This window comes from Spermophilus citellus (assembly GCF_964194105.1).
Source record: "Spermophilus citellus genome assembly, chromosome: 9".
NCBI classification, from domain to species: domain Eukaryota; kingdom Metazoa; phylum Chordata; class Mammalia; order Rodentia; family Sciuridae; genus Spermophilus; species Spermophilus citellus.
Genome location: NC_138191.1, coordinates 61,588,233 through 61,614,765, shown reverse-complemented (window position 1 = coordinate 61,614,765; position 26,533 = coordinate 61,588,233). Strand labels below are relative to the sequence as shown.

The window sequence follows — 26,533 nt, the reverse complement described above, 5'->3', positions numbered from 1 at the left end:
GCATGGAAGATGGAAGGGAGACCCTCATCGTTACACAAAATACATGTATGACGATGTGAGAAAAAAAAAAGAAGTGGATCACATTAGATTGGGTAGAGAGAAGTGATGGGAGGGGAGGGGAGGGGAGGGGAAGGGGGGAAAGGAAGGACAGCAGAATAAAATAGACATTATTGCTGTGTGTATATACGTGACTGCATGACCAATGTGATTCTGCAACCTGTACAATCGGAAAAAAAAAAAAGTAAAACATCCTTTCTTTCAGTTACAAATTATTTGCCAGGGATGGTGCTGGAGGACCTGTCTTGATAGATTACAGATTCTATCTGTTTGGGCCTGCTTAGGTCTATTTAGAGCTATTCTTTTTAATTCACTGTCAGCTGCTGACCTGGCAGCTGTGTCCTTTAACCCTTTCTCTTCACACTCTGTGTAACCACCCAGGCAGATTTGACTGTCTCCATTCATTTCAAAATGAATCCATTTGGTAATGATGTGTTCTCTAACATAGGACAAACTCCTGTGCTCCTGTAACCTTCAATCGCAAAGATGTTCTAAGCAAGTGGGAAGCTGAAGGTTGAGTGGGTACCCAAAGAATTCACTGACCAAAAAAAAAAAAAAAAAAAAAAACACTGCTTACAGACAGGCAAATGCACAGAAAACCTCCAAGCCAATTCCCATCTACATATTTAATTGTAAGACAAATGCAAATTCAGAGGCAGCTATATACACATATGAACCCATGGCAGGCAAAACACAAGACAAGTTAAGGCTTCTCTGGATGTTGTCAGAAGATAACTTTCAAAAAATTAAATACGGCTCAGACAAATGTAGAATGAACATGTCAAAGATTTATTTTACTCATAAATGAAGGAGCCAACAGTATGACAAAACTGATTCAAACAATATTCATGGAATTATTTTTTTTAAAGAATGTTAGAATAACATTGCTAGGGTAGCTATAAACTCGCAAATGTACTCCAAAGAAATAAAAGTCATATTGTGTTGAATTTTCTTTTCTACTGGATAAAAAAATGTACAAGTCTGGAATTTAACTAGAAGTAATTAGCAAGTCAAAAAAGGGCATATTTCCCTAAATAATCTTTGGGTGGCCCAGTTAAATAATTATTCAGTATTACATTGAAAGGATATACTGTTCTCCCTTTGCCGTATTCCAAGTTTTTTTTTTAATATACCTTTTAAACAATTCATACTGGCATATCCTAAACCTTATTTTTAAGAGTTTTAGTTGTTTCTTGGTAATGCAATACACATTTGTATGATGTCAGATACAAGACACTGGCCATGGAAGTCCTCAAACTCAAAACATGAGCCAGAAGCTTTGGGCCTACTCTTTATTTCTGTTCTTAGGTTACCTATGTATTTTAAACCTTTCTAATTCCATCTTAGGGACAGAATTCTGTTTTAACTGCAACCTCATTTTAACCAATTGTTAGAACCCAAACAACTCTCCAGACTCCTAATTTAGATGGCAAGTAATCTTAAGCCCAGCAGAATAGGAGCACTTTCAAATGACTTTTTAGATTGACATTTAAGTGCTCTAGCTGCCATATCTCAGTAAAAAAAGCCAGAATCAGGAAGAGAAACACCATGAATCTCAGTAGCATTCCTGGCAAAGTACCTTGAGCCAGAGGCTGCTGACAGCTCCGCTTCTCTTGAGGTGAGCAAGCCTCTGTGGGATTTCTAAGAGCAACTAGAATGGACATTGACCACTGTGGCCCATGTGGTTTGGGTCTGCAAACTGATTTTGTCTGGTCAACTGACTAATATTGGTATTTGCATTTTTATGTTTTTAAAGGGTAGGTTTTTTGGTTTTATTTTGTTTTCAGAATATGGAACATAGACCTCATGGGATCTGTCAAGCTTAAGTATATGCTATCTCGACCTTTATAGGACAGAGTTATCTCTGCATTTATAAAAAAAATCAATAAAAGAAAACTTGTTTGTTAATATGTGTCAAAGATTTACAACAAACTTACTGTAAGGGGAAAGTTCTCTCCTAGCTAATTCAAAGATCTGTTCATTCTTTCTTTCTCTCTTTCTTTCTGTTTTTATGTCTCTTCCCTCCCTCCCTCCCTCCCTCCCCCTCTCTCTCTCTCTCTCTCTCTCTCTCTCTCTCTCTCTTCTTTTCTTTCTTCCTCCCTCCCTCTTTCTTTCTTCCTTTCTTCCTTTCTTCCTTTCCTTCCTTTCCTTCCTTCCTTTCCTTCCTTTCCTTCCCTCCCTCCCTCCCTCCCTCCCTCCCTCCCTCCCTCCCTTCCTTTCCTTTCCTTTCCTTTCCTTTCCTTTCCTTTCCTTTCCTTTCCTTTCCTTTCCTTTCCTTTCCTTTCCTTTCCTTCCTTTCCTTTCTTTCCTTTCTTTCCTTTCTTTTTGTGTGTGCTGGGGTTGAACCCAGGGCCTTGCACATGCTAACACACTGTACCACTCAGCTACATCCCCAGCCCCAAAATTTGCTTTTGGTAAGGTTATTTTATAGCAAAAGAAACTGGATTGGTTAAAGGTCACTAAACTCTTGGTTGACAGCTGGTCAGCTTTGTGTGTTTTAATTAATTTCCCAGAATAATTTTCAGTGTTATTGAAGTTCATGGGAATCAATTACTTAAGCAGTTTTATTAGGAATATTAATTTCTTTCTGGGAGGAAGTTGTAAATAACATCACCCAGGTTTGGGACATTTTTTTTTTAACAAGGCAATGTAATAGTCCATTTTTAAAAGCATACCCTGAGGTGCAGTAAAAGAAAAGTAAACTGTAGGAACCTTTTGTTATCACACTAGCTCTTATAGCTTGTTTAACTTAGGACTACACAAATAGAAAGATGAAAAACTTGGAAAAGAATCAGAAGACCATCAGAAAAATAATTAGGGCACTGGAAACAGACTCTGTATAGGGCGATAAAATGAAAGGAATTGAGATGTTTCAGCTAAGATGAGGAAGTTAAGGAAAAATTTAGTAACTACTTGCAGGTATGAGGGGATCTCCAATTGAGTACAAAGAGCGGTTGTGCATCTCTTTTGAAAATAGAAGTTTAACCTGCACATAAGAATTCCAGTGGCCAGAAAGAATTGTCAGACATCAAATAGCCAGCTTTTCCACAAATTTTGACAGAGGCTGGGTCTTTGGAAGAACTAAAAATAGAAGCAAGTTACAGCTTTCTTCATGGTTTCGGTGTGGTCTTGTCTGATGGGTTAGCTGGATAATCTCTTGAAATCAGCCTGGTGCTGATAATTTGAGACCACACTGGGTACAAACCACCAGGTCGACTAGCCTTTGAGCAGATTGATCACAGCCACTGATCCTGCAGACTGACACTGTGAAAGAAGAGAGAGAGTAAACAAATGCACCACAATGTGGAGTAGCATTATCGCAGAACAGGAATGCATTTGTAAGCATTTCAGTATTTGGAAAGGGGCACAATTAAAAATCTGGCTCATAAAGCAAAGACATGTAAGAGGAAGAAAGATTACCCACATCTGAAGGAGGGAGATCCTCTCAGTAGGATAGCAAATATAAGGATGTATCGGGTAGGCTTGAAAGTGTCTTGTCCACCTCTATTTTGAATGAGATGAGGAGCCACTAGAGGGTTCTGAGCACATAAGAGTCTTAATCTAACTTGGATTTTGAAAGGATCACTTTGGCTGCAGCATAGAGCGATTCTTATCAACATTTGTCTCAGGGCCTTTGTACTCTTAAATTATTAAAGATTCCAAAGAGCTTTATATAGGTTTTTTTCTGTAGATATTTACTGTATGTGAAATTTAAAACTGATGTCTATTTTAAAATAATAACGAAGCCACTAGATATTAATGCAAATAACATTTTTATGAAAATGACTATATTTTTCAAAACAAATGAAGTGAGAAGATAGCAGTATAAATTCTGCACATCGCCTCTGTGTCTGGCATTTGATCTGTTCATTCACATGTCCTCTCTAGCCTCTAGAAAACTTCTCTGTTCACTCACTGGAAAGTAAATTTAAAAGGCAAGGTAATATATAGTATTTTATGAAAATAATTTTGACTTCTCTAATTCCCCAAAGAGGCATACTTTGACAAACATTGGTAGAGAAAATTGTAGGAGGCAAAGATGGAAGCATAGAGAATAGTTAGGAACGTGCTGTATACACCAAATGAGACCTGCTGGTGACTTGGGCTATAGCAGTTCAGGTAATGAGAACTGTTGAGTTTTTGGATGTAGTTTAAGGTTGAGCCAATAGGCCTTGCTGACAGAATAGAACTGTATGTGAGAGAAGGAAGTCAAAATTGACTCCAAGATTTTGAATCAAAGGAAATGCAATTACAGATGTCCTATTGACTAAAATGTGGAGGATTGTGAGAACAGCAGATTTGGGAAGGAAGTGAATAAATTTTGGGTACCTACTTATTTAACTAATTAATTTTGAAATATCTAGTTAAGTCTGGAATTCAGAGGAGGAACTTATTTATCTATTTATTTTTATGTATATGTGTATTTTTGTGGTTCTGTGGATCAAACCCAGGGGCACTGTACCACTAAGCTGCATCCCCTACTGTTATTTTATTTTAAGACAGGGTCTCACTGAGTTGTCCAGCTCATCTCAAACTTTAAATCCTCCTGCCTCACTCAGCCTCCTCTAAGTATCTGGGATTACAGCTGGCCAAGGAAGGGGCTTTGTATTGCCTTGGAATACTTCAGTATTTTTAAAGTAAAGAATGCATAAAAGTAAATTATCTATGTCCTTCAATGTCTGAAATATTCTATTTATTCTACTCTTCAATTAGAAAGTTAGTTTGACTAGATATTGAACTCCAAATTGACACCTCCTTCCATTAGGAATTTAATTAAAAAATTGTAATTTAATAAAATTTAATAAAAACCATCTTCTAGCATTCAGTATTGTTGCTGAGAAACCTAATGTTCTGTGTTTTCTCTCTATATTCCTCTTACCTGACCTAACCCCACTGCCAAAAACTTTTAGGATCTTCTCTCTCCCTAATGTTCTAGACTTCATAGTGGTGTGGGTCTTTATTAATTCATTAATTCATATTGAGTTCAATCGTTTGGAAAAACTTTATTTCACTCTTTCTTTGATAACTTCCATTCATTTTCTTTTTACTCTAGAAAATTTCTGTTTTTCAAATATTGGATTTCTAATTTTTCTCCCACATTTTTATTCTACTTTAAGATTAGTTTTGTCAAAATTAAAATCCAACCCTTAGGTTGATTGCTTGATTTTTAATTTCTAAGCTTTTTCTGATGAACACACATCAACTACTAGCTTGCTGAGAATATTAATTATAGTTTGAAGGTTTTAAAATGTGAACTCCTGCTGTCTGCTTTTGTATTTTTCTCTTACTTGTGATTCACATATGTGTTCTTTGTTCCTTTGATTGTGTATTTTTTCTATTTATATCTTTCAGATTGGAAACATTCCCCCAAATATATGGGCATCTATAACTGTGTCTTTATACATCTTAGTCCATTTGGTAACTGAATACCATAGTCAGTCATTGATAATGAACAGAAATTTTTGGTTCACAGTCTGTAGGTTGTTGGGAAGTCCAATATCAAGCTATCAGCCTCGGGCAGCAGCCTTTATCATGTGGTAGATGGAATTAGATGACAGAAGAGCAAAGAAAGCAAGAGAAAGGGAGTGAGAGAGAGAGAGAGCAAGCGCACAAGCAAAGGGCAGTAGATTCCACCCTCATGAATGAGTTAATGCCCTAAACACCTCTTAGAAGTTGCACCTCTTTTTTTTTATTATTTGCATACTATTTTTTCAACGAGGGATTAGTCTCTACAATATATAAACAACATAATGTTCACAAAGTCATAGCCATATAGGAAGAAGATTGTTGATGTTCTATTACATAGAAGTTTGCTATAGTTAGTAATACTTTTTATATAATTCAAAATAGAAGTTTGTACTCAACATAAACAAATGACAAATGTTTGAGATGATGGATAAGTTAGTATTCTCAGATCATCAACATGCAATGTATAAATGTACCAAAACATCACACTGTATCCCATAAAGATGCACAATTATTATTCAGTAGCAAAGTACAAACATACTAATATTCTTTTTTTTCAATCTTAAGTATAAGTTCTGCCTCTTAAAACTGTTTTCATAACAATTATATTTGAACACAAGTTCTAGAGGAGACCAAAAGCCCCTTGGGAGATCTGTGTGAACTATGGGACCCGTGCAACTTCTCAGCAGAGTGGTCATGTCATGGACACCTTCTGACTTTATGGCATTCACATGGATACCATAACTCCCAGAATACGATCCTTGGCATCTCATTGCTTTCCAAAAATCAACCCTAAGTCATCTTTATCTTCATGTAACGCATAAGTATATGTGTATGTATGACAATGTTTTCGCTGGAGATTTACATATGTGGCTTTGTTTTGTATGTAGAAGTACCAGGGCAGGAGGACTTGCATAATATATTACAGTCAGAAGTAGAGTTCGATCTAGACCTCAGACTTCCTGTCAAATCTTCTCTCTTCAGCTAATGTTCCTCATAGTTTCCATCAGTAACTTTCTCAGGAATATTTCAGGAATTTGGGAATAGAGATGGAAGCATTCTGCTCAAAGGACCAAATTTCATTTTATATCTATATTTTACCTTTTAAAAGCATGCAAATTTTACATTTGAGTCTATATTCTTTCTGGTTTTAATACAAAATTTCCTTTTAGCCCGAAAATCTTTGATTAAAGTCAGTACCAGGAAAATATGCCCTCTGCATACTATGCCCTCTTCTCCTCCTCCATCTTCTCCTCCACCACTTGAATGCATTTGCCTACACCAACATGGGAAGCACAGCCCATGTGACTGAAGAGTTAGGCTGTGATGTCAAATGCTATCAGAGGGACTCTTCACCTCCTCTCACCACACACAGGCACACACATGGTGACTTAAGAAAGGACATTGTATCTTTCTCTGTCATAATAATCTAGGCATATTCATATGATGTTAAGGACTTAGCTTCCTGATGTCTTACTGTTCCACCATTGCTAGTACATATCTCTCACTTATCTGATTGAAGGCAGTTAATACCGAGGTTATATCCCATCTGAAAAGTGGGTAGAAGGAGATGTGGACAAGTTTCTTTAAACGCACAATTGAGAGTTGAATCTATCTTTGCTGTTTAGATTCCGGTGGCTAGGACAGAGTCTTATGGCCGTATCTGCCTGCAAGGAGGCTGGAACATGTACCCATCCATTATTAGGTGAAAAGGAGGGGCTGGGTATTGGGAGACCACAGGCTGTCTCTCTCATCATGATGCTTTATCTTCTAGCTAAGGGCACTAATAGCGCATGAGCACAGAAGTAACTAATAACAAAAATACAACATGAGGCCACTTCAGTGACTGTTCTGGGAGGTCCATGACTCAGCTTCCAGGAAGTCTGTCTTCAGGGAACCCACAGATTGTTGCTGGTTTCCTCAGCCACAGGTGCAGCTTCCTGTAGACCCCAGAAAGGTAGCTGTGTTGTTGTATGGCAGCAGTCAGGGGAGCAGCTTTTCCAAAAGTTCCAACTCCACAGCAGCAGATCTAACCACCTATAAGGTGTTGGGTAGGGTGGGCCCTTGTTCTTAAAGAGTTGTTATAATGTTATCATTGGTCTTAGCTTTGGAGCCTTCCTTAAAACTTTGGGTCATGCACTAGAGATGAGAGGTGCTGATTAAGCTCCAAGAGCCACACTGTCTGTGGGAACCTGGGACCTCTGGTTTGGGGCAGGTTGACACTTTGCAAGGTTTTGACAGCTACATATGGAGTTAGAGATGGTTGATTTAAAGAAACTGGCCTCTCTTGAAACAAGGAGAAAAATTACCAAATGTTTTAAAGGGGGCACCATGATTTGGTGGTACTTATTGGCAATTTCCATGAGGAACAGACATAGAAACACAAAGACCTTTCAGAATCTAAGAGTCCCGAGAAAACCAGAGCTAAATTTTTTTTTTTTTAAGAATGTGGTCCATAATTGTATTTACTGTATTTTACTTGTATTTACTGTGTTTTACTTGTATTTACTGTTTTTTTCTAAGGGTGTATAATTTAAAGAGTTTAAAAACCTGCCCAAGATCACCAGCTAATAGCTATAAAGCTAGATTGCAAACCTAATTTTTTCTGGCTATAAAACTTACATCATAATCATTGCATTGTATTACACAAAACAGTGAGTAGACATGACTTACATTTATTTTTATTTTTTTAGGTTAAAGTGGCTGCTTATGACTAAACTTAGAGTTGTGGGAATGCAGATGTTGAATGAAGTAACATATACCTATAAGGTAATGAAAAGTATATTTCTTATTAACTTTACTGTTGGCCTATATTGTTTTGGATAAAGGACTTCATATCACCTTAAATGTACAAAATGACTGTAATCATTTCTAGGGAAGAGAATTCACAAAATTACCTTTCAGTTTTTTATTAAGATCTATTGATGTAATGCTGGTGTCCTCAGTAGGGGCACATCATGTCTTTTGAATGATCTGCCTAACTGTTGTCATGGGACCATTAGGTTGTGGCTGTTGTGGTTTAGAAGATGCATGATATGATGTTCATTTATGCAAAATTTTAGGAAGACCTCTTCTTCGAGATAAGGGGAAAAAATTTTAGACCTGAACTGGGACATGAACAAAGGACTATGTCACATTAGAATATTTTATAAGCTAAAACAAAATATATGAGGTGAGGCCATAGGGCATGTTACTGAGGGTAAGCAGGAGATAGAGAATCTCAGGAATGCAAGCATATGACTGAGAGTACCTTTGTATTCTCTCAGCTGGACTGAGATTTTATTTTTAGTTGAAATATACCATGCTTTCAAAGAGCCCTCTTGTGCCACATCCAAATGGGAGCATAATAGTTCCCTTATATGAGGAAACCACAATCTTGAAAACACTGGTTTTCCTGGATGTTCTTTGGCCACCCTGCTGTTTGGTTTAACTAACATTTCTGGTAATGGAGTTGCTTGAGTCTCAGGATTAGTTTGTTCAGAATTTTTATGCTTCTGCCAGACCCCTTCCTGTTGACATATTCACTGAGTCAAACTTACTTGCGTGACATCATAAGCAGTGTTAAGTATAGCATTTGAAAACAGTCTGAGTCTCTGATATGTTAATTAATCTATTTGAGTGTGTTTGCTTGGAAACCTGGAATGAAGCCTGTTTTAAAATATATTTGCTTTTAGAATATAATCTGAAAAAGACTAGAAAATTCTTAGCCACAGAAAGGTTTTCAAATAGTCACTGTGCATATCTCAATATCTCATATGATAAGGCATTTTATTAAATGGCAGTGGAGAAGGAAGCATGTATTTTAAGAATATGCATCCTTATTTTTAGAAAGATTATACCTAAGCCCCATCTTCGTTTTGTTTTGTTTGCAGTACTGGGGATTGAACCCAGGACCTTATACCTACTTATACCTACTAGGGAACCATGCTGAGTTACACCCTCTACCAGTAAAAAAAGAAAATACATTTATTATATATAATATTATATATAAAATTACTTTTATTAATTTGTTTTTTGGAGATAGGGTTTTTCCATGTTGCTCAGGCTGGCCTTGGACTTGAGATCCTCCTGTCTCAGCTTCCTGAGTAGCTAGGATTGTAGGCAGGCCCCACAGTGCCCCAGCTCATCTGTTTTTATATTAGAATCACCTGTGAATAGAATTAAGGATATGTTTATTTTTCCAAAACTAAGCAATTGATATAAAGATTTAACATGTGTATCATTGTTTCTTACACTGAGTAATAAACTATAAACTATTTATTAAAAACATATATATACTTCATGCTGAATGGGTTCTTTCCTGACAGGAAAATAGACTGCCTATTCTCTCATTTAGATATTGGATAAAGTAGTGCCTACCCTTTAAATTCTCAGATGTTATTAAACACCTAAGAAGCTATAGATTTAAAGCCAAAGAGTTAGGAGCTACTGCCCATGGAAAATCAAATAAATGTGAAAGAAAATTTTTTTGAGTTTATATTATAATCTGAATGTAATACAAACTTGAAAGTAAGTATCTCTGATATAAGTTGGTAGGAAGTTTTAGATAGTATCACACCCAGTTTTAAGAAATCCTCCTATAGAATAAAGGAACACCCTTTCTCCTTAACTAATTCCTGTGTTCAATCAGAATTGAGTTCAATATTCCATTCTGTTTTTTGGTTGTCTATGGGAATGTTAGATTTTTTGGCTTAAAATAATGGGTTCTGAACACAAATGACCTTGGTTGATTCTAGGCCCCCTCCTATGCTAGGTAACCCCAGGCAGGATATTTACCTTCCAAAATCTCAATTTATTTTGTAAATATGGGCTTATAGTACCTCAAGCCTAGGGCTGTTTGGGTGTTAAACAACATAGTACATGGAAGTGCTGCTAGCTCCTGGTGCCACCTTCAAGGCACATTACAGCAAATGTTAGCTCATGTTGTTGTGTTTTCCTTCATATGTAAAGAGAGCTTTGTTAACAAAGATTAATATTCACTGTTACTCTAAAATAAAGCATTTATCAAATAAACTTGGACCCCATCAGAATTACAGTTCTTTTGCCTAAAGCATCATCTACATCCAGAAATTATTCCAGAGGGTAAATCATGCTATGTGTGTGAAACTCTGTCTGTTAAAACTATTACAGCTCAGACAAATAGGTTAAGGGCTGGGTGTACCCAGATGAGCAACCCGGTCTCTGCCCTCACAGTTTACAGTGCAGGAGGGAGATAGGTGCAAATATAAATAACCCTGGCAGTGAAGGATAGAGAGGGCAGGTAGAAGACTGTTGATCTTGGATTGCATGGAAAATACTCAGCCACAGGCTTCCAAAATAGAAACTGCAGTTATGGCCTAAGACCCCTCCCAGTGTTGTCCATGTAGCATGCTCTTCCCTAGGGAGGGTGATCCACATGGGGAAACCTGTCAGTCCTGATATGGTGCTATGGGCTTTCGAGTCCCGGAGGAGGAGAGGGCAAGGCGAAGTGAACATGGAGGGAGCAGCCACAGAGACTGAGAGCCAGAGAGACTGCGACCGCCCTGAGTCTGTCAGGTTTCCTTATGCTCTTCTGTCCTCAGATCTCTTGGTCCCTTTCTCAGTCTGCATGCCCACCCTATCCATTTCTCAATCCTCATGAGGCTCAGGATCCTCTTCTTCCCTGAAATACAGGGGCTGGTGGGTAGCTCTAGTGGGTAGAACATGTGCGCTTAGTATGCACAAGTTCCTTGGTTCAATCCCTAGCATGAAAAAATAAATAAATTCCTTGGGTCCTGAAATCATTCTAAGTAAGCAGAGCCTTCCTTGATAGGGTCAGGTAAAACTGTGGATTTTCCCTCAGACCTTATTTGGTACCCAGCTTTACTTTTTAATCACAAGAAAGGGAAACAGATGTTTCTTGGAGAATAGGTCTCAACCTCAGGAATCACCCACCCCAGGACCTTTGCAAAACACCTCATGCCTGGATCCTCCCCCAGGGATTCTGATTTAACCACACCATACATCAATATATTGACAACTTTCTAGGTGATTCTAATGTACAACCAAGGCTGAGCTGCCCCTCTGCCTGCCCTGGTTTTATTTCCCCTAGGTGTTCTCCAGTAAATTTGAGGCAACCAAACCAGCCCAGATCCATCAACAATTTTCAAATCAGTCGTTCCTATTTTAATACCACATTTTCCCTTTGGAAACACTTGGCACTTTGTGTGCTTCAGGAAGTAATGTTGGCTCCTGAGAAATCCTCAAGCTCATCCCACAGCCCTTTCTCAACTGGTTGCCACCTTGAAACAGTGAGCCCACCAGCCAGACATGACTTACTCCCTTGTTTCACATCTCATGGTACGACCTTTTATTTAGGCCATTTAATAGCAGGTTCTTTCCTAAGTCTCTCATGTAACAAGTCGAAACCTGTTGTCCTGTACCAAATTGAAGCATTTTGCAACTGGTACTTACTTCAATGTATCTATATACTTCAAGGCTCTTAACACATCTGTTAGCCTTATATATTCCTTTGCTTATCTTGAGTATGTGACATTTCTTTATACATTCTGTTTGTACTACTTTATTCTGTTATTTAGTTATGGGTCAGTCACTCTCCTGAACCAAACAGTTTCCAAATCAGGCAAAAACTGCCCTCATGGGACTTACATTCAAGTGGAAGAAGTCGGAAAAGGTATTACATAAGCAACTAAAATAGGCATGATATGTTCAAAGTTATTAAACTCTATGGAGAAAAAATGATTCATGGCAGGAAGAAAGGGACTGTGGCAGGTGGGACTTAACATTAAATCGGCTTGGTAGTATTGTCCAAACAAGAGGGGGCAAAGGCTTGGACCAGGGTGGCAGTGGTAGAGATAGTGAAAAAGTGATTCAGTTCTGGAGCAGCTTCAGCAGTGTCTGCAGAAGGCAAGGGATGGAGCCACACCAACACCAAAATCAGGAAGAGGAGAACTACAGGCAGAAGTGCTGTGAGTACAAAGGCCTTGAGGCAGGAGTAAATCTGGAATGTTCTAGAAACTGCCGTAAGAACCAATGCAGCTGGAGCAAAGAGAATGTTCAGGAGAGGACTAAGACTAGAAGGGCTGGGAGTGAGATTACACAAGGCCTTTAGGACTTTTGCAAAGATTTTGACCTTTCCCAAGTGAGATGGAGGGTTACTGGTGGGTTTGGAGCAGAGAAGAGACATAGTGTTTTTTTTTTTCATCTTTCAATAATTACTTATTTTAATATTAAGCACAAAAGAACTTTTCCAAATCCTGAAATACATAACTGCTACATGTAGGGTTATAATTACTTATTTTAATATTAAGCACAAAACTGCTACGTGTGGGGTTGGAATGTCTCTCAGAAGGCCCATAGAGACCCAGTATTTTGAAAGCATTATTCTGGCTGCTCAGTTGAGATTAATCTCTGAGGGTCAAAGATGAGAGCAGGGAGACCAGCTAGGAGGTCGTTGCAGTAATCTGTGGAGAAATGATGGTGGCTGGACCAAGGTAATAGCAGACAGATCAGAAATGATTAAGGGTGTAGCTCAGTGGTAGAGCTCTTCCCTAGCAGGCATGAGGTCATGGGTTTGATCCTAGCACTCCAAAAAAAAAAAAAAAAAAAAGGGAAGGAAAGGAAGAATCTGGATATATTTTTGAAGGTAGAATTTGTTGTCTTTAAATAAGTGCCTATCTAATTTGGGGGAGGGGTGTACCAGGAATTGAACTCAGGGACACTTGACACTGAGCCACATCCCCAGCCCTATTTTTTGAATTTTATTTAGAGACAGGGTCTCATTTTCACATTCCTCTCTTAAAATAATAGAACTCCAAACTCTAACAAGGAATCTGAATGGTGCTAGTTATAATATTAGGTAAATTTTCTAGATCTTGAATGCCATGAATTCAGTATGATCTGTTTTTTTAAGGAATGACATTTTTGCTGATTTGAACCACTTTTGACCATTGTAACTTCCCACAAATATCATGCTCTGATTCTGCTCATTACTAGTCATCTGACACTGAAAATTGTAACCCCAACTATCCATGAGCACTGTTGCCCTGCTATTGCTTAGAAAACACCCATAATTCTCTCCTGTACCTTATTCCACTGTAGGTCCAGGGAGGTGACTGAGGTAGGCAACTGGAGTAAAGAATGCAGTACTGCTAATAACATCATAAACGAGCCCCTGGCTCAGAATAAATCAGGCTGAAAATACCTCTAGTCTCACTCATATTCTTTCTTCCCTCTCCCAACTCTCCAAATAACAAAGAAGAGAAGATTTTCCATTTCTACCACTATGCAGATCTCTAAGGTAGCCTCCAGTGAGAAGCTTCCTCTTTGTCCTTCAGTACAGTGCAGGTGTCATGAGGGAATGCAGAATGGTTCTCATTCTCAAAGAATCAGGTGGTCCTCATCCCAAAACTATTGTGTAGCTTCCTTGAAGTTCTAGTAGCCACATAAATATTTTTGTTATATATTTTAAACAATTGGGAGACTTGCAGAATAAACATATATTCATTTTTTTCATTCATTCATTTAACAATTATTTATTGAGTACACTTTTTGTGCTAGATACTATGCTAGGCAGACACTGGGAAATAGTAATAAACAAAAGCAAAGTTCTTGGCTGGGGCTATAGCTCAGTTGGTAGAGTGCTTGCCTTGCATGCAAAAGGCCCTGGGTTCTATCCTCAGCACCAAAAAAAAAAAAGAAAAAAAAAGTTCGTATTTCTTAGGAATTTACCTTATGATGCAGGAAACAGAAACACAAGTAAATAAGCATACACCTACACCATATATCCATAAAGATAATGCTATGAGGACTGAAGAGCATCACATTTGAGCAAAATAAGCCAGACTCAGAAAGTCGAGGGTCACATGTTGTGTCTCATATGGAGAAGCTAGAGAAAGAAAAGTGTGGGGGGGGGGGGAAAGAAAGAAAGAAAAAGAAAAAAAACTCATGAAAATAGAAGGGAGACCAGTAGAATTGAAGAAGATCAGGGGGAGGGTGGAGAAGGGGAGTGCTGGGGGAGGAGTTGATTAAATTCTGTTGTGTGCATATACAAACATGTCGTAATGAATTTTACTGTTATGTATAATCATATAACACCAATAAAGAAATTTAAAATTTTTTATAAAGGATGACGCTATGAGGAAAGCCACTTAGAAAAATGGAAAAGGGAATTCTGGTAAGACATGCTGCGACCATGCCTGAGTTTGTGTTCATGTTTTCAGTAGGGTAAGCAGACAAGGCATCTCTGAAAACAACAATTGCACAGAGACTTGAAGGAAATGAGAGAGCAGTATTCATGCCCATATCTGGGGGAAGCATGTTCCTTATTTTAGGAAGTCCTGAGATAGTTTTCCTCTCTTTCTATACACCCTAAGTGTTTTCATCCTGTCTCAAGACTTTAACACTTTCTGTCCCCTGGTGACTCCAACCAAGATCATTCCCAACTCTGTCTGGTGTGTTCAAGTGTTTGTGGGGCCCCTCACTGGGATGTCTAATACACACAGCTGAAACCAAGCCCCCCCATTCCCCTTCTGCCTGCAATCTGCTCTTCCCGTAGTTTCTTGCTCCCTCAGCAACCCATCCTTTCTTCTCTTCAAGTCAAATATCTTGTACCTGTATTGTACATTGCAAAAAGGTAGAAGAAAGGATTTTGGAAGTGTTTACCATAAAGAAATGATAAATGTTCAAGTAGGTAAATATGTTTAATCTGATTTAAACATGACATATTATGTACATTATTGAATGTTACATGACACTCTATTAATACGGACAATTTTATGGCTTTTATGTATCAGTTAAAAAGAAAAAGGAAAAATCCTAGAAAATAAGATCAAAAAACAATGAAAATAATGTTGGCTTTATCTGACTTCTTTTAAACCCCATATCTAATCTATCAGCTAGAGCATGAGGTACTTGTACTGAGAAAAACTAAAAAACGAGAAAACTTGGAGAAGTTAGATGAAGAAGATGAGGTAAAATAGAAAGTTGAGCAGCAATAGAAGTAACTGTGGGGTAGTATTTGGTAGAATAAAGAAAGCCAAAGCTAAGGGTATGTGAGTTCAGGAACCTCGGGTTGGTGTGAGTTCAGGAACTCAGGTTGATATGAAGTCACATCTTCAATCATGTTCCTATAAAAGAGCTAAACTTTCAGAGTGATCCAAAATATATATTTTAGTATGTTTCAATATCAGTGTTAGTTGGCAGAATAAGCCTGCAGTCCCATGAATTAGATAGATACTGTAGGTACTTATGGGGATATTTTACATCAAGTTCACCTAAAGTGTTTCCTATTCTGTGTCTCTGGAAACATTGTGGGACCTGAGGAGGAAGCCAAAAAAGCAGCCCATAATATAAAAAATGAAACAGTGAACATTTGAGCCAGTGGCAGGAAAATAGACCTCTTTATAGGCATAACTGCAATAAAGTCAAACACTTTGCTAGAACATCAGGGAAGGAAGAGCCTAATAATTTTCTAAGATAAGAGATGGTTAATTGTTGAGTATTTCATCCAAATTAATTTGAATAAGAACAATGAAAAGGAAGTTAGTAGTCAGTATCCTTCAGTTTCAATTTGGTATAAGTTTCCCAGTATTCAAATTCTCAGTACAGAAGGTTCTTGCTGTTTTGCTGTATGGAGTTACTGGAAATCACATGCAGATCGCCCATAAGAAGAATGGAATAGGGCCATATTTGGGGACAGCATTCTTCACCAGAGGATTCAGTATCAAACCAAGGACAGGTATAACCAAGAATATAAGGTAGGAGTGCTTTTGGGGGCTCTGTAAATTTCCATTTTCCTAGCCACTTATGGTAGAAGTCTTTCCCATACTAGTGATTCCTTCATGGATAGAAGTTGAGTCCTTTAAACATCTTTTTAAAAAGTTCTTTCCTTAGGCTGAATTGCTCTCTTTGTGTGAGATTTTAGGTTGGATCAAGTCATAGGTGTTTTGAATGCAGTCCTCCTCGGGTGGTTAACTTCTCAAGCAGGTGATCTTACCAATCGATATCAAGTCTAGACTTCCCATAAAAGAGGTTATTAGAGACTAAGGTAGTTTTCCTTGTGAAATGAAATGAGGTTGGTCATTGGAATCTGAGAGTTAAGTTGGAATTTTTGCAGATGCCATTCATGAGGTTTGTAACCATGGGGAAACTGACCTGCCTTTGCAGATTTCCTCTTCTGTAGAGCACAGACTTAATGTAGAGATTCAACAGATAACATTTTTTAATAACTGGCAATTAGCAGGAACAATAGTATTAATTATCAATTGTTATACCTTTCCTTTCCCACTTAACAAAAATGATTCAAAGTTTGTGTCTTCCATTTTTTTATGAAGAATTCTTTTTTTAGTGTGATGCCTCAAGTAGGGACTGAAGGCACAAACACCAAGAAATTCTTATTCTTATTAATAATAAACTCCCTTATTCACAATAGCCATGATGTGTAAATAACCAAAGTATCCATCAGCAGATGAATATATTACTTTTAAAATGTGGTATACACCATCTACAATGGAATATTATTCAACTCTTAAAAAGAAGGAAATTCTTCAATATACAATGTCATGGGTGATTCTTTAGGACATTAAGTGAAATGAGCCAGTCACAGACAAATGCTACATGATTCTATTTAAATGATGTATGTAAAATGGTCCAATTCATAGCATCAAAGAGAGCAGTGGTGGTTGCCCAGGGCCAGTAGGAATGGGGATTTCCTAACCAACAGGCACAAAGTTTCAGTTAGCAAGATAAATAAGCTCTAGAGACTTGGTATACAAATTATATTTATAGTCAACAAAACTGTGTTGTATGCTTAAACTTCTGTTGAGAAGGCAGAACTTTTTATTAATTGTTTTTACCACAATAACATTTTTAAAAATGGTTAACTCCCTTGATCACACCAAATTTGATTTAACGATTTATTTCTATTGATAATATTAGTACCTGTCACAAATCGAGTGCTGATTTCCTGCCTTGTACTACAATCAGTCCTTGTCTGCAAACTTCCCAATAAACCCATGAAAAAAAGATCTTGTCTTTTTTCATATTTTAAAAACAAGGAAACAAAAGTAGCCTGCTTAGTGTCACTCAGTTTAAAGTGGCAGAGTGAGGATTCCAATTTAGCTTCAGTGCCATGTTCTCATCTAGAGATTCTAGAGTATCACTCCAGAACTCTAGCGTTGGGGCTGGTGGCATAGTTCAGAGGTACAGTGCATGCTTAGCATGCACAAGGCTCTGGGTTCAATTACAGCACAAAATAAAAGTAATAATATTAAAACAACAATAATACTACAACTCTAGCACTATACTAACAGAATAATCTGTTCTTGAGATATGAACTACCCTAATAACTGAAGAAATATCTCCTCCCCTCAAAAGTGCAAATCAGGCATAGAAACCATAGAGTGAGATAATGTTTTTATTTCTTATGCTTTTCTTTTTTCTTTTCCCTTTTTCTACCAGAAAACCGGAACTCTAGAATGAGAGGGGATTCTATGTCATTTGGAGAAAAATAAATGGTTAGAAATATTACATAACAAATAGTTTTTAAAACCATTTATGATTCTCCATCTCTGAAGGAAGTCTCATTTGATCTCCACAATCCCTTTGCCATCATCTATTTAATTCCATGAGTCAAAGAAAAGAAAGGTACAGAATATTTATTAGATCAGCTTAGTCCTTATTGCCATGCTTCCAACCCCTGGCATGTTTTCTGTATTTAATCTGTTTACATGTTATTTGCATGTTGCCATGGTAATGCTCATTCCATGATGTGAGAGACCTTAGTGCTGAGGAAGATTTTCTTAATGTTAAACCCTGCATTTTCATTTCCACATTTTATCTTGGTGTTACCAGGACAACCAAAATAATTTCATTTTCTCTTTGAAGTTGATGCCCTAAAGGCTGTTATACCTCATGCTGACTCATTTATGTTCTTAGAATTTTTTTCTAGTTTAATTTCTGCAGCTACTTTCCTTACACAGATGCTTTCTGATTTTCTTTCTATTATAATCATAGTGGTGCATTGTTGGCATAGTGGTTAAGAATTTGGGGGGGGATTACAAATCCCACTGGTAATTAAAAAAAGAGCTCTGAACCTTCTCATTAAAAAATGCCAGTTTAAGAAATAGTGGAGGAAAATGTTGGACATAGAAGCTTATTCAAGCATTTCTTATCCAAATTCATTTGGGTCTTAGATTATGAATAGCAAGTTGCAAGAGTTTGTATGGCAAGGAATTTATCAAGAAAATCTCTCTGAATCTATTCCATTTCTAAATTCATGTTGTGTCTAAACAGACATTTGTGTATGTCCATCTTAATTTCTTCATTCCAGAGCAATCTCATGCTTGGTGGTCTTTTTTTTTTTTTCAGGCTTGGTTTTATACCCCATCCTTCTCTGGCAGGTCTCTTGGCAAATTCCCTACAGGAGTTAAATGACTAGTTGGCATGCATCTCTGCCAGTGCTGGTCTGGCTCACACAAACCCCTTTGAATCAGTGTAAAGAGCTGAGGAGCTAAGAAAAGTGATAATGCATTTTTAAAATCTTTTTGTACTTAGCTCTATTGCCCACAGATTCTATTTTAGCTTCTTATTTATCTTTGATCCCCAGTGCTTGGCACTTGGTAGGCAAAAAAAAAAAAAATGTTGGAAAAGGGAAGAAGGAAGGATAGAGAGAAGGAGGAAAGAAGGAAAAAATGGAAGGACACATCAAAAGAAGGGAAAAATAAAATGAGAAAAGCAAAACTGCAAAGTGTATGAATCTAGAGGACATCATGTTAAGTGAAATAAGCCAGGTACGGAAAGAAAAATGCTGCAGGTTCTCATTCACATGAGATCTAGAAGTTGATCCCACAGAAGAAAAGAGTAGATAGAACAATGGTCACTCCAGACTAGAGGAAAGATGGGGAGGTAGGACAGGAGGGAGGGGTTAAATAGTACCAAAATACAACTGAATAGAATTCTTTCTTGTCTTCTATAGCCATAGTAGTTTATTATAGTCTACAGTAATTTATTTGTTTTTTAACATATATTTATTATCTGAAATTCACTTTTTTTAAGAAGCACTATTTGTTTAGTTAGTTATTCTGAGAGAGAGTCTTACTAAATGGCTGAGACTGGCCTCAAATTTACAAGCCTCCAACCTCAGCCTCCCAAACTGCTAGGATTACAGGCATGTGCCGCCATGCCCAACTACAGCAATTTATTATATATTTCAAAATAATTAGAGGAGAAAAAATGTTTGTAACACGTAGAAATTATACATTTTTGAGGTGGTGGAAATGCTAATTACCCTGATTTGATCATTATACATTGTGTATATGTATTGAATTGTCATATTGCACACCATAAATATGCACAAATATTAGGTAACAGTTAAAAACTTTTTTAATTCTATGTTTTAATTCTATGTTTTATTTTTTTAGATTTTTTATTCTCATTTGTTATATTTGACAACAGAATGCATTACAATTTATATTACACATATCTCTGGTTTTATACAGATATCTCTGGTTTTATTCACATCATTCGGGTCTTCATATGTGTACTTAGTGTAATGATGTTCATCTCATTTCCACCTCCTTTCCTACGCCCATACTTCCTCCACTCCCCTCCCACCCCTTTGCCCTATCTAGAGTTCATCTAATCCTCTTTTGCTCCCCCTCCCAACCCCATACGAATCAGCCTCCTTATATCAGAAAAAATATTTGGCATTTGTTTTTTGGGGATTGGCTAACTTCACTTAGCATTATATCCTCCAACACCATTCATTTACCTACAAATGCCATGATTTTATTCTCTTTTATCGCTGAGTACTATTCCATTGTGTATATATGCCACATTTTATTTATCCATTCATCTACTGAAGGGCATCTAGGTTGGTTCCACAGTTTAGCTATTGTGAATTGTGCTGCTATAAACATTGATATGGCTGTGTCCCTGTAGTATGCTGTTTTGAAGTCTTTTGGGTATAAACCAAGGAGTGGGATAACTGGGTCAAAAGGTGGTTCCATTCCCAATTTTCCAAGGAATCTCCATACTGATTTCGATATTGGCTGCACTATTTTGCAGTCCTACCAGCAATGTATGAGTGTGCCTTTTTCCCCACATCCTCGCCAACACTTATTATTGTTTGTATTCTTAATAGTTGCCATTCTGAGCGGAGTGAGATGAAATCTTAGAGTAGTTTTGATTTGTATTTCTCTAATTGGTAGAGATGTTGAACATTTTCTCCTATATTTGTTGACTGATTGTATTTCACCTTCTGAGAAGTATTTGTTAAATTCCTTGGCCCATTTATTGATTGGGTTATTTATTTTTTGGTGTTCAGCTTTTTAAATTCTTTATATACTCTAGAGATTAGTGCTCTGTCTGATGTGGGAGTGGTAAAAATTTGCTCTCGAGTGATAGGCTCTCTATTCAACTCACTGATTGTTTCTTTTGCTGAGAAGAAGCTTTTTAGTTTGAATCCACCCTGTTTATTAATTCTTGATTTAAATTCTTGCACTATAAGAGTCTTATTATGGAAGTAGGGGCCTAATCTGATATGGTGGAGATTTGGCCCTACTTTTTCTTCTATTAGACCTAGAGTCTCTGGTTTAATTCCTAGGTACTTGATCCACTTTGAGTTGAGTTTTGTGCCTGGTGAAAGATAGGCATTTAATTTCATTTTGTTGCATATGGATTTCCAATTTTCCCTGAACCATTTGTTGAAGAGGCTATCTTTTCTCCAATGCATGTTTTTGGCACCTTTGTCTAATATAAGATAATTGTAATTATGCGAGTTAGTCTCTGTGTCCTCTATTCTGTACTAGTGGTCTACCAGTCAACTTTGGTGCCAGTACCATGCTGTTTTTGTTACTCTTGCTCTATAGTATAGTTTTAGGTCTAGCATAGTAATGCCACCTGCAAGTACTTTTAGTTTTTCTCTATTTAGAATGAAGTTGGTGGGCTTCTGATGGCATTTATTTATTACATTTATTGATTTCAATGACTGCTTTTTCTATTTCTATGAGGAATGTCATTGGAATTTTGGTTGGAATTGTATTAAGTCTCTATAATGCTTTTGGTTGTATGGCCATTTTGACAATATTAATTCTGCCTATCTAAGAACAAGGAAGATCTTTCCATCTTCTAAGGTCTTCTTTAATTTCTTTCTTTAGTGTTCTATAGTTTTTGTTGTAGAGGTCTTTCACCTCTTTTGTTAGGTTGATTCCCAAGTTGCTGTTTTTTTTTTTTTTTTCTTTTGAGGCTATTGTAAATGGGGTAGTTTTCCTTTCTCGAGGATTTGTCAGAGATACAGAAATACCTTTGATTTATGGATATGGATTTTGTATTCTGCTACTTTGCTAAATTCATTTACTAGTTCTAGAAGTTTTCTGGTGGAATTTTGCGTCTTCTGGGTATAAAATTATATTGTCGGCAATAGTGTTAATTTGAGTTCTTCTTTTCCTATCTGTATCCCTTTGATTTCTTTCATCTGTCTAATTGCTCTATCCAGTGTTTCAAGAACTATGTTAAATAGAAGTGGTGAAAGAGTGCATCCCTGTTTTGTTCCAGTTTTTAGAGGGAGTACTTTCAATTTTTCTCCATTTAGAATGAAGTTGGCCTGGGGCTTAGCATAGATAGCCTATATGATGTTGAGATATGTTCCTGTTATCCCTAGTTTTTCTAGTGTTTTGAACTTGAAGAGGTGCTATATTTTGTTGAGTGCTTTTTCTGCATCTATTGAGATGATCATATGATTCTTTAAGTCTGTTGATGTGATGAATTACATTTATTGATTTCCATATGTTGAACCAAACTTGAATCCCTGGGATGAACCCCACTTGATCATGGTGCAGGATCTTTTTGATCTGTTTTTGTATTCAATTTTCCAGAATTTACTGAGAATTTTTGCATCTATGTTCATTAGAGATATTGGACTGAAGTTTTCTTTGTTTTTTTAATGTGTCTTTGCCTGGTTTGAGAATCAGGGTGATATTAGCCTCAGAGAATGAGTTTGGAAGTGCTGCCTCTATTTCTATTTCTTGAAATAAACTGAAGAGTATTGTCATTAGTTCTTTAAAAGTCTTGTGGAACTCAACTGTGTATCCGGCTGGTCCTGGGCTTTTCTTGGTTGGTGGGCTTCTGATGGCATCTGCTATTTCATCACTGAAATTGATCTGTTTAAATTGTAAATATCATCATGATTCAATTTGGGCAAGCCATATGACTCTAGAAATTTGTCAATGCCTTTGATATTTTTTATTTTATTGGAGTACAAGTTTTCAAAATGATTTCTAATTATCTTCTGTATTTCTGAAGTGTCCGTTGTGATATTTCTTTTTTCATCACGTATGTTAGTAATTTGAGTTTTCTCTCTCTTTCTCTTTGTTAGCATGGCTAAGAGTTTGTCAATTTTATTTATTTTTTCAAAGAACCAACTTTTTGTTTTGTAAATTTTTTCAATTTTTTTTGTTATTGTTTGTTTCAATTTCATTTATTTCAGCTCTGATTTTAATTATTTCCTATCTTCTGCTGCTTTTGGTGTTTGATGCTTTTGTTTGGAAGACCTATATCCATTGGTAAAAAAGGTGTTTTAAAGTCACCCAGAATTATTGTGTTGTGGTCTATTTGACTCTTGAACTTGAGAAAAGCTTGTTTGATGAACGTAGCATTCCATTGTTTTGGGCATATAAATTTATTATTGTTATGTCTTGTTGAAGAATGGTTCCCTTAAGCACTATGAAATATCCTTCTTTACCCCTTTTGATTAACTTTTGATATGAGGATGTAAACCCCTGCTTGTTTCCGCAGTCCATGTGAGTGGTATGATTTTGCCCAACCTTTCACCTTCAGTCTAGATGTCTTTTCCTGTGTGATGAGACTTCTGAAGGCAGCATATTGTTGTGTCTTTTTTTTTTTAAATCCAATCTGCCAGTCTATGTCTTTTGATTGATAAGTTTAGGCCATTAACATTCAGGGTTATTATTGAGACATTATTTGTTTTCCCAGTGATTTTTGTTTATTTTGGGTATTTAACTTGATTTGGTTTCTTCTTTGTCTAGTTTTTCCTTTAGTGTAATAACTCCCTTTGCTGATTTTCATTGTTGTTTTTCAGTTCCTTTTCATGGAATATTTTGCCGAGGATGTTCTGTAGTTAGGTTTTCTAGTTGTAAATTCTTTTAACTTTTGTTTATCATGGGAGGTTTTTATTTCATTATCAAGTCTAAAGCTTAATTTTTCTGGATATAAGATTCTTGGTTGGCATCCATTTTCTTTCAGAGCTTGATCTGTGTTGTTCAGGATCTTCTAGCTTTCAAGGTCTGGATTGAAAAATCTGCACATAATCTAATTGGTTTCCCCCTACATGTAATCTGATTCCTTTCTCTCCTGGCTTTTAATATTCTCTCCTTATTCTGTATGTTGGGCATTTTCATTATAATATGCCTTAGTGTGCATCTGTTGTGATTTTGTACATTTGGCATCTTGTAAGCCTCTTAAATTTAGTTTTCCAATTCATTCTGCATGTTTGGAAATTTTTATGATAATATTTCATTGAATAGATAGCTCATTCCTTTGGTTTGGACCTCTATGCCTTCCTCTATCCCAATAACTCTTAAGTTTGGTCTTTTTATGCTATCCCATATTTCCTGAATGGTCTGCTCATGGTTTCTTACCACTTTCACTGTGTGGTCTACATTCTATTCAAGATTATATATTTTGTCTTTATTATCTGAGGTCTTATTTTCCATGTGGTCTAGTCTATTGGTGATGCTTTCAATTGAACTTTTAATTTGGTTTATTGTTTCTTTCATTTCAAGGATTTCTGTTTGGTTTTTTTAAGAACCTCTGTCTCCCTATTGAAGTAATCTTTTGCTTCCTGCATTTGTTTATGTAGCTCTTTGTCAAAATGATCTTTTGCTGCCTGTATTTGCTCTCTTATATCATCCTTTAATTCACAAAACACTTTAATTATGTATATCTTGAACTTCTGCTCTGTCATTTCTTCTGCTGTGCTGTTCATGGATTCTAATAATGTGGTCTCTTGATTTGTTTGGGGCACTTTCTTCCCTTGTCTTTTCATATTGCTTGTGCGTCTTCCCTTCTAGCACTGTGGATCCGAGGCATTACCATTTTTACCCTATAGGCTTATAGTGCTATAAGGATCCAATACATCTCCTTTGAGGTGAAAGACAATGTTAACAGATCCTAACATAAACAATATACACTCTAAAAACAAATATTTGCTGTTAAGATGTTTACAGTTTGGTCACAATGTACAGAAATGGTGAATTCAATTATTATCTACAATATATTCAGTAGGTTTATAAAATGGTTTACAGTTTCTGATGGTGGACAAAGAACTGGGGATGAGGAGTAGGATGATATGCAGAGGTGGTAAGAGGTGAGGATATAGAGTTATTATATCTTAGGGAGTGTGAAAGAGAAACCTAAAGAGGAATATTAGTCGCAGGAGAAGAAAAAGGAAGTAATTTTGGGTAGACAATAAATGGGAAGACAGTAGAGTACATAAAACAAACACACATACATATTAAGAAAAATAAAAAATGTTAAAATACTACAAATTGGTGGGAAAAAAGAAAACAAAGCAACAACAAAACGAATATACAACACATCTGTAATATACTATTGAGATGCACCAGTCCTCAAAATCCTAATTCATGCAAAGTACTTGGTTTCACATATGTTGGGGATGTGAGGGTTGGAGAATAGAGAGGGAGAAGAGGGAAAAAAATCTCAAAGGAAGAAATAGGGATTGTTTTGGTTGGAGATCAGTTATCTTTCCTGCTTCCCTTCTCATCCAATAGGTGGGGTGGTCTGTTGTTAGTTGGTATCTCTCTCCCCTCAGGATGTGAAGGTAACCAAGGTGGGAGGGTTGGTCCTCATTGGAGGGCACCTGGAAGTAGGGTGTGGGATCTGTCGATCCCTGAAGGGAGACTGCACCTCACGGATCTCTTTTGGGGTCCACTCGTGTGATGTGAGCACCTGGTCTTTCTTCTTATCTCACCTGAAGACCTCCCAGTTCCTGGTCTCTGTATTAATCTCTGATCTATATCACACTCACCCTCTCCCTTCCTAATAATGGACTGTTCTCTCAGGGGCTCTTGAGCATGGTGCTTTGGGTGTGCTGTGCACTTGCCCAGCTGAAAGCTGTTTTGTGTTGGGCACTCACTGTGCCAGGGTAGCAGCTGCTGGGGAGAGGGGGTAGCTAGAAACTGGGTACCTGGCCATCCAGAGTTCCAAACTGAGAGTTGCCCACACTAAAGATGGTGATTAAAGTGACTCAAGATTGAGTTGGTTGCTTTCAGCGAAGGGGTGTTGGTTCAGGTGGGGGGAGCCAGGCGTTGGCAATGGACAATGAGTTCATAGAGGAGCTCTGTGGTGTGCAATGTGTGGCTGTCGGCTGACTTCAGAGCCTATATGAATTTCTCGGGTGCAGGCAGACTCCTGCACATAGGGTACTATCTCTGTTCCTGCAGAGCCCCAAGATAGAAGTTCTGGGGGAGCCCCACGTTGGTAGATGGGGATCCAAATGGGAGTGGTGGCCAAGTTCCTATGCATGCATCATTGATTTCTGCTCTGGTGGGTGCTGATTCCACTGATGATCTCACTTGGGTACCCGTTAGTCCTGCGTGGGCAAGTAGTTGGGAGACCTACTCTGACTCTGAGCCCTGGAGCCCTGAATGGGCATGGTGGCCATGATTCCTATGCAGGAGCATGAATATCAGGTCATGGAATGACACAGAATGCTGCCTCCCTTTGGCCCACTATCTTGGATCTACCAGTTAAAATCTTTTTAAAGAAATTTTTAATACAGATCATAGGAGTTTATTCTTTGACAAGAATGGATTTCAGTGTGCAGCTCAGAATTCAGTTCCTAAGGAGGAATTCTGGATGAATTTTGAGTGAGGCGATTACATGGGAGGCTAGCACACATTTGGACAGACATAGGGCCAAAAGCAGTCTTTGACCCCCGTCATTATGTCTTGTATTCATTCCCAGAAAATTGATGAGCCAACCTTTTCATTGG

At 37.3% G+C, this 26,533-nt stretch overlaps 1 protein-coding gene across 1 annotated transcript in view; it reads left to right on the top strand.

Annotated features, from left to right (window-relative positions):
- The window catches only part of LRRC8C (leucine rich repeat containing 8 VRAC subunit C), a 96,555-nt gene that overhangs the window by 20,473 nt on the left and 49,549 nt on the right, over window positions 1-26,533 (top strand). Inside the window, exon 2 of the mRNA XM_081305053.1 lies at window positions 8,217-8,292. The gene's annotated coding sequence lies outside the window, so the exon portion shown is untranslated. The remainder of the gene's footprint in view (window positions 1-8,216; window positions 8,293-26,533) is intronic.